Source organism: Hippocampus bargibanti, linkage group LG03, assembly GCF_051943395.1.
Source record: "Hippocampus bargibanti isolate YZ-2025 linkage group LG03, ASM5194339v1, whole genome shotgun sequence".
Taxonomy (NCBI): domain Eukaryota; kingdom Metazoa; phylum Chordata; class Actinopteri; order Syngnathiformes; family Syngnathidae; genus Hippocampus; species Hippocampus bargibanti.
Window position 1 is genome coordinate 18,833,437 of NC_142736.1, and position 6,979 is coordinate 18,840,415.

Genomic DNA, 6,979 nt, shown 5'->3' on the forward strand with positions numbered 1-6,979 from the left:
GCTGAACCAACGCAATCTGTTGCTTTGTTTGATAAATCATACGGCGGTGTTGACAGCTCTCAACACCGCAGTACTGCTGCTCATCGGAAATATAAGAGGGTGACCGACGTTTGTTTAGAGCACATAACAGCCTGCATATGACCTATGGTTGCAGGCAGACCTTTAAAGAAATGGAGGACAATCAAAAGGACAAATACGACAGGCCTCCTGTGTGAGGTAACAAGATGAATGTGAACCGGCGCGTTGCTTCTGTGATGTCTTTGACCTGCAAAATTCAAAGCTGCTCCCAGACTCCGGACCCGCGCCCAGCGAGTGCGCACCTCAGACAAAGGCTTTGTTCATAATAAAGTCAATCCTCCATATTGTTTCCCTTTGAGCTGGACACCATTTCAAAAGGGAACGGACCTGCGCATCAAAAAGGCTGCAAGATATTGAACAATAATCTCATTGCGACCCAACCCCCCGACCCTCCTCAATATTATGATCGTGATTTAACATGCAATTATTTTTACGGGAATTTTCCCATGTAATTCTTTAACAAACATTTGCAAAAAAAAAACTATCTGTATTGTAATCAACAGTATCCTATTTATTTTGCCTAAATGTTTTCATTTTATGGACTGTATGCTAAAATAAAGAAGTCCAAGATGGCACGCAAGTGCTCTCACGACCCTTGGTTTATTTTGTTGTCTTATATTGTCTTTGTGTTTTCTTTCGTCACTTTGTGTTGTTGTGCGTCGTATGGAACGGATACGGATTGTTTTATTCATCAAGGAGGAGACTGTGCTGAGCGGTTGCGCCTTTTCGGCAGCACGAATATGCCAGCACTCTTTTTGATTGGGAAGAATGTCAGTACCATTTGACTGTCATCGCTGGACAGCTCTGGGGAGATTGTCCATATTTGCATAATGGGCAGCATTTTTCACAGCCCCGCTTTGTTCAGCAGAACAGTTGGTGCTGTTGGATAGTCGGCAGCTGGATGGATGCAAGGCTTGAGGAGCTCGTATTGAGAAGAAAGGAGCGTCAGCGCAGAGTGCCGATGCGTATGTGAACTGTCGCAGCTTGGAATTGAAGCGGATTTACATGGGACAGGAGATGTGAGACAATCTCTTTTCGTCAATGGATGGTAAAGCTTCATGTTTGCTTTCAGACCTTCGCTTGTAGCAGACGTGCACTTTCCACCATGACGTCCGTGATCCACTGGTGAAAGGAGGCTTTGATCCTCTCCTCTTTCATCAAGAACTGCTTCATCAACAACGCGGGTGGGGAAAGTGCTAAAGATTGAAGACTGGCTATGTCTTTTGTGTTGTGTGACATTATTTGTTATTTTGTTTGTTTTTGTTTTTGACAGCCACTCTCGCGCGCCGAGAGTGGCTGCCTTTACAGCAGCTCCTGTATTTTGTTTTTGCTGCTGTGAAATGTAAATTTCTCCACTGTCAGACAAATAAAGGCGCTTCTAATCTAATCTACTCTAATGAATTATTCTTTGATTTGCAATCTTTTCAGCATTCACTCTGCCAACTTCACAGGATTCAACCGAACAAGCGTCTTTGGGAAAACAATGACATGAAAACATGTTGCCTGGACATCTTCAGCAGTGAACTTATCTTGACATTGAATGAATGAATAATTATCACACTCTATTTGTATAAGTAAAGCAGAGGTGTTTTGTCTTCACCACGTCAACTTGAATTTCATTCATTGTTCAGCTCCTACGAGCCTGACGACGCGTCCACAAATATACCACACGACACCTGGCATTCACCCTGTATCGCTACAATTTCACTTTTCCTAATGCTGAAAAACATTTTTGTTGCCGGATAAATGTGACACGCATACTTAACCTGTTCAAGCACCCCTATGTATACTTATCATTGCACAGGCACTGTTCTCAACAAGTGAGGCCTTGTAACGGCTGCATAATGACCCTCTGTTTCAAGCGGCACGTTATGTGGTGGCAAGGAACAAGGCGGTGTGCTGTGGAGCAACAGGACACCCGTCTGCACCCCACCTCCCGTCACCAGCACCACCGCCGCCACACCCCCACAACCCCACAACCCTGCTCCGGTGTGAAGAAGCATGGGGAGGCGCCCCAGCCTGCGGTCATAGTTAGCCACGCGGCAAAGGCTGACTGCTGCGGTGCCGCCATTCCTCCTGAGACACAAGGGCGAGAGGGACTTTGAAGTTAAAAGTGTAACTGGGAGATAATATGAGATTCTTGTGCCGTGTGAGCTGTGTGATGTCAGGCCAAAGGTGTCTGGAGAAGGCCAGATCATACAATTGTTTTGGTGGATAACCATCAGGTTTCTGCAACTAGCTACAAAGTGCTGCGGTTGCAACCCGTGGCTTACAAAAGTAGTCCAAAAGTTATTTTTCCATTCTTACTTAAGGTTGTATAAAAAATATGACACAAATAATTTCATTCAAAATTATATTTTGTGCTCCAGGAAAAAAAAAACAGATTTTCCGTTGTATACGGCACACCCAAAAGCCTTGATTTTCTTCAAAAGATGACCCCGCACCTTATACTGTACATAGGTGCGCCTTATATTTGAAGTAATATTGAGCCGCAACAGGTCTCGCACCTACTGTCAGCAGCCACTGACTCCATTTTGTACTGTAGAAAAACTAGTGCCTCACAGCATCCTCTACTGTAGCGCCTAATAATTTGCTGTGCCTTATATTTGGAAAACTTTTATAGATTTATATATTATATTTTGAAAACGTTTTTTATCCGTTGAAGGTTTAGAAGAAGTTTGAAAAAAGACCCTTCATTGAAAGTGCGCCTTATACACCGGAAAATATGGCACATTTCTATGTTAAAAAAAAACATTCTAAATGATATCTCAACAAACAAGTGTCTTTCATATTCATCATTTACATTGAAGCCAAGTTGAAGACCACATTATATCATAGCCTCAGCAAATGCCTTGTCAATTTGATTCAAGCCAGAACATTTGTATGTGCATATACAGTAGGTGTATGACTATGTATATGTGGTATACATCCAGTATTTGATCTAAAGACCTCGAGATGAGTAGCGGTTTCTTCATTAGCAAGCAAGGCCCCGGGAGGCTGTCCTCTCATGACGATTAGGCCTGCACGTTGTGCATCTCTTTTACTAGAATATCAGATCTTTATCAAACACACATCTTAAAAACCCCTGTGTCATTTACATTTAAACAGATGCTCTGCAGCAGCCTGCATATGTGAACAGAACGCCTTCTTTACATTTCAGATTCCTCACAGGGCATTTCGACTCCTACAAAAGGGGCCTTCAGAGAGTGCTGTGAAAGAGTCCGCACAAGTGTGCACAAGAGCAAACTCTTTGGCATGAACAACACACTTTAAGTCTGTTTTTGTTGTCTTTACAAATATCTCCCTCACCCCATAAATCAGTCTAAGTGATGGCTGATGTTTTAAATGTGACCGAAGGGTTTTTTGAATGATTTTGGGTGTCCATTTGGCAGGCTGCAAACAGATGTGAGGAAAATGTAAATGCCCATTGCACTGCCATGTGACCATTTTGGGGCCAAACAATTCATATATTTGGGATATCGTCATGCAAAGTATTTCAACAATGAGAATAGTGTCCATTTTAATCAATCAGGCTGTTTCAATTACAGTAATAAAGTCGCTGGCAAAATGTATAATTTTGAAACAAATGAATATCCTGATCAACTGAATACACTGTAAATTGGGTGTCATCGTCTGTCCGGAGATTTATAAATGTTGGTGAGCAAGAGTAATTTTTAAAATGTAATTATAATTCATGATTTGAAGTGGTAAGCAAAATATATTGAATACATAATATCATGGACCCTTTTCAGACATTACACAGTACAAGTATTATTGGCACAATAGAAAAGTGATTCATATACTGTATTTTAAAACACAAATGAAAAGATGCCGTGTGAATGGATTTCTGCAGAATTTTCACTTTATGCATATTTATGCATGCGCCAACGAAAAAGACTTGTGGCTCTTTGCTGCCATCTTGAGTACAGTAAGTTTTTCTACAGTATTTTAGGTTTATTCACATAATTTGTCGACGAGGTTGATGTGGAGGAATTTAATGTGCTTTATTCTTCTTTTATTGGTTTGTTTTATTTATTTTGCCATCGTCAACACAATTATTATTATTCACAGTTAATGGTGATGATGATTTGTTAATTTACACTTGGACCATTGTTCTGTGCAACATAGTCAGCAGTTCTAACTATAATTTTAGAAGAAAATGAAAAACAAAATAAATGTATTAGTTTATATTTCGGTTGGTGGACATATATGGGCAGGCGTGCGTCTATGGAGAAAGAAAGCGACAAAGTCAAAAGCCTTTTGCACGTTTAAACGTCACCATTATGAACACAACATATAAGAGTTGAAGATGCTGTCAGACTATGTATTAAAAAAAGACAGAAAATATTAAAATATTGACGACACATTATATTGCACCTGGACAAGAGTGTCTGTCAGCAGGAACCGCAAGTGATTTCAGCCAAGTCGCCCCATTGGTAAATAGCGTCCTCGCCTGGATGCTTGTTTGAATAACAGCGCTGCTCTCTGACCCTCTCGCGTTTTTTCCAAACTTTTGTTGAACAAAAATGCATATTTAAATTACAAAATCATCATGGCCCCCAAAAAAATATATATATGCAGGTTAATTACAGTATGTACCTTATGCCATTACAATATAATGCACGTAGCCAACAGCAATGAATCATTTTCAGGTCAGGTCATCAGAATGATCTTTATTGGCCAAGTTTGTCGAACACACAAGGAATTTGTCTCCGGTAAAACATGCTGCACTATCCATCCATCCATCCATTGTCCATACCGCTTATTCCTCATTAAGGTCGCGGGGGGTGCTGGAGCCTATCTCGACTGTCTTCGGGCACGAGGCGGGGGACACCCTGAATTGGTTGCCGTACAACATCTCACTCTCACATTTGGAGGTTGGAGTGGTCAATCTGCCTGCCATGCATGTTTTTGGAGTGTGAGAGGAAACCGGAGGACCTGGAGAAAACCCACGCGGGCCCAGGGAGAACATAGATTCCACACAGGGAGGCCGGACCGGGACGCGAACCGCCGACCTCTGCACTGTGAAGCCGGTGTGGTAACCACTCGACTACCGGGCCACCCTCACGCACTAGTAGTAGCATAATAAAAACACATGACAAATAAGTATGTAAGGTAAGTGATACCTCTTAGGAACAATTGTGCAAAGTACATATAAATCAGAACTAAAGTGATCAATGGTATAATGAAATTTGATAACAGTTGTACAGTTGGTGCAGAAAATCAGTGAACCATTTTTTTAAAGTAAGTTAAGTTAAGTAAGTTTAAGTTATCCGTCACTGTATTTATCGTACAACTCGTGTGCAATTATGCAGATGTCCTTGAGCGCCTCAAAGTGTCTGGTGATGGAGATTATATTGGTCAGTAACAATGGTTTAAGTGAGGACAGAGCTCGAGCTACAATGATTATAATGGGATGCTGTTGGACAGGTTTGTGCAAAATTGCAAAGAGGCACTATACATTTATATTTGGGTTACTGTTTAGAGAACTAATGGAGAGACGGAAGAAGCTGTTTTAATGTCTGCTGGATTTGGTGCGCATCGATCATTTCCCACAACACATTTGATGACTTCAGTTTTTTATGCACTTCAAGAATCGTTCAAACAGTTGTTGGAGATGTTGGTTGTCACATAGTAGTGGTATAGGGCACAGTACAATCATATTTTTATTTTTTTTACGACCAGATTTTTTTTTCATGTATGAATCACTGTAACATGCTCGACAAGAATGCTGCCTGCACCTGGGATTAGTTTGTTTTACATCATTTCACTGGGCTTTTTTTGTGTAGTCCGATGTTTGGAGAAAAAAAAGTTGTCAGGAGTGCATGTTAAAGTTGTTTTTTTTTCTTTTTTTTAATGGCATTGCTGCTCACTAAGTTTACTGGTGAGTCAAAAGCCTGTCACAGCGGAGTTTGGGTACCCTACTACCCTGGACTGGTTGCGAGCCAAATGCAGAATACAAAGGCTATGTTTGTCTTTAAAAATGCATTCTGGACTGAACAATTAATGAGGGAATAGCCTAATTAACTCCCACTTTGTCAAACAGATGGTGATTAGGCTAAAGTGACAGTCACTCGTCCCCAGACAGTCCAGAGAGCCACCGTCTGGAACAGCTTCGATAACCTTCGAAATATTGCAAACGATATCTCTCAGCGCCTTAATTAGTTCTTTGGTTTTTACACATGGCTACTCACGTCCAAGAGAAGCCCTCTTCTGTCACAAATCATCTGAGATTTAAACCACATCAGACCATAGTCAGTGGAGGGTTGAGGCATATTTAAAACAACTATCAGCCACTGACCGTATGCATGTTAAGAATAAGACCTTCTTTTTCTGCCACTAAGAGTTATCATTGTTCTTGTTAAGATATGCTTTGCTCCCACAATGCTACTAAAATTAAGGTTGCATACAAAAAATGTGAAGGCCAAAGTAAAAAAATGGGCTTTGAAAAGCAAAAAAAGAGACTTATGTTTCCCCACAATGTTTTTGAGAGACTCCTAATCAAGTGTTAAGTTTCAAAATCTCGTCTATGCAACTAATAATGAACGGTTTTTGTTAGCCCTTATGAAAAATAAAATAAAAAAATGTAATGGCAACATAAAGAGTTCTTATCAAGGCCATGGCCAAGTTAACAGTCTCTAGGATTTCATCCGGTTGGTCAGAACATTCAAATCAAATTCCCGCTAGTTAACTTACTTTTGCTCTATTTACAGTAAACACAGAAGACATTGAGTACAAAACGATTTACTGTCTCCCAGTATTTCATGAAGCATTGTAATTAATTGATGCTGTAACGATCCATTGTTTTGACAATGTCATCTCCCTGAAGAGATGCATAACAAGCATGACAGATAAGCAAGTCTTGCGACCATAACCGAGGTCTGCTACCCAGAAACTTTTA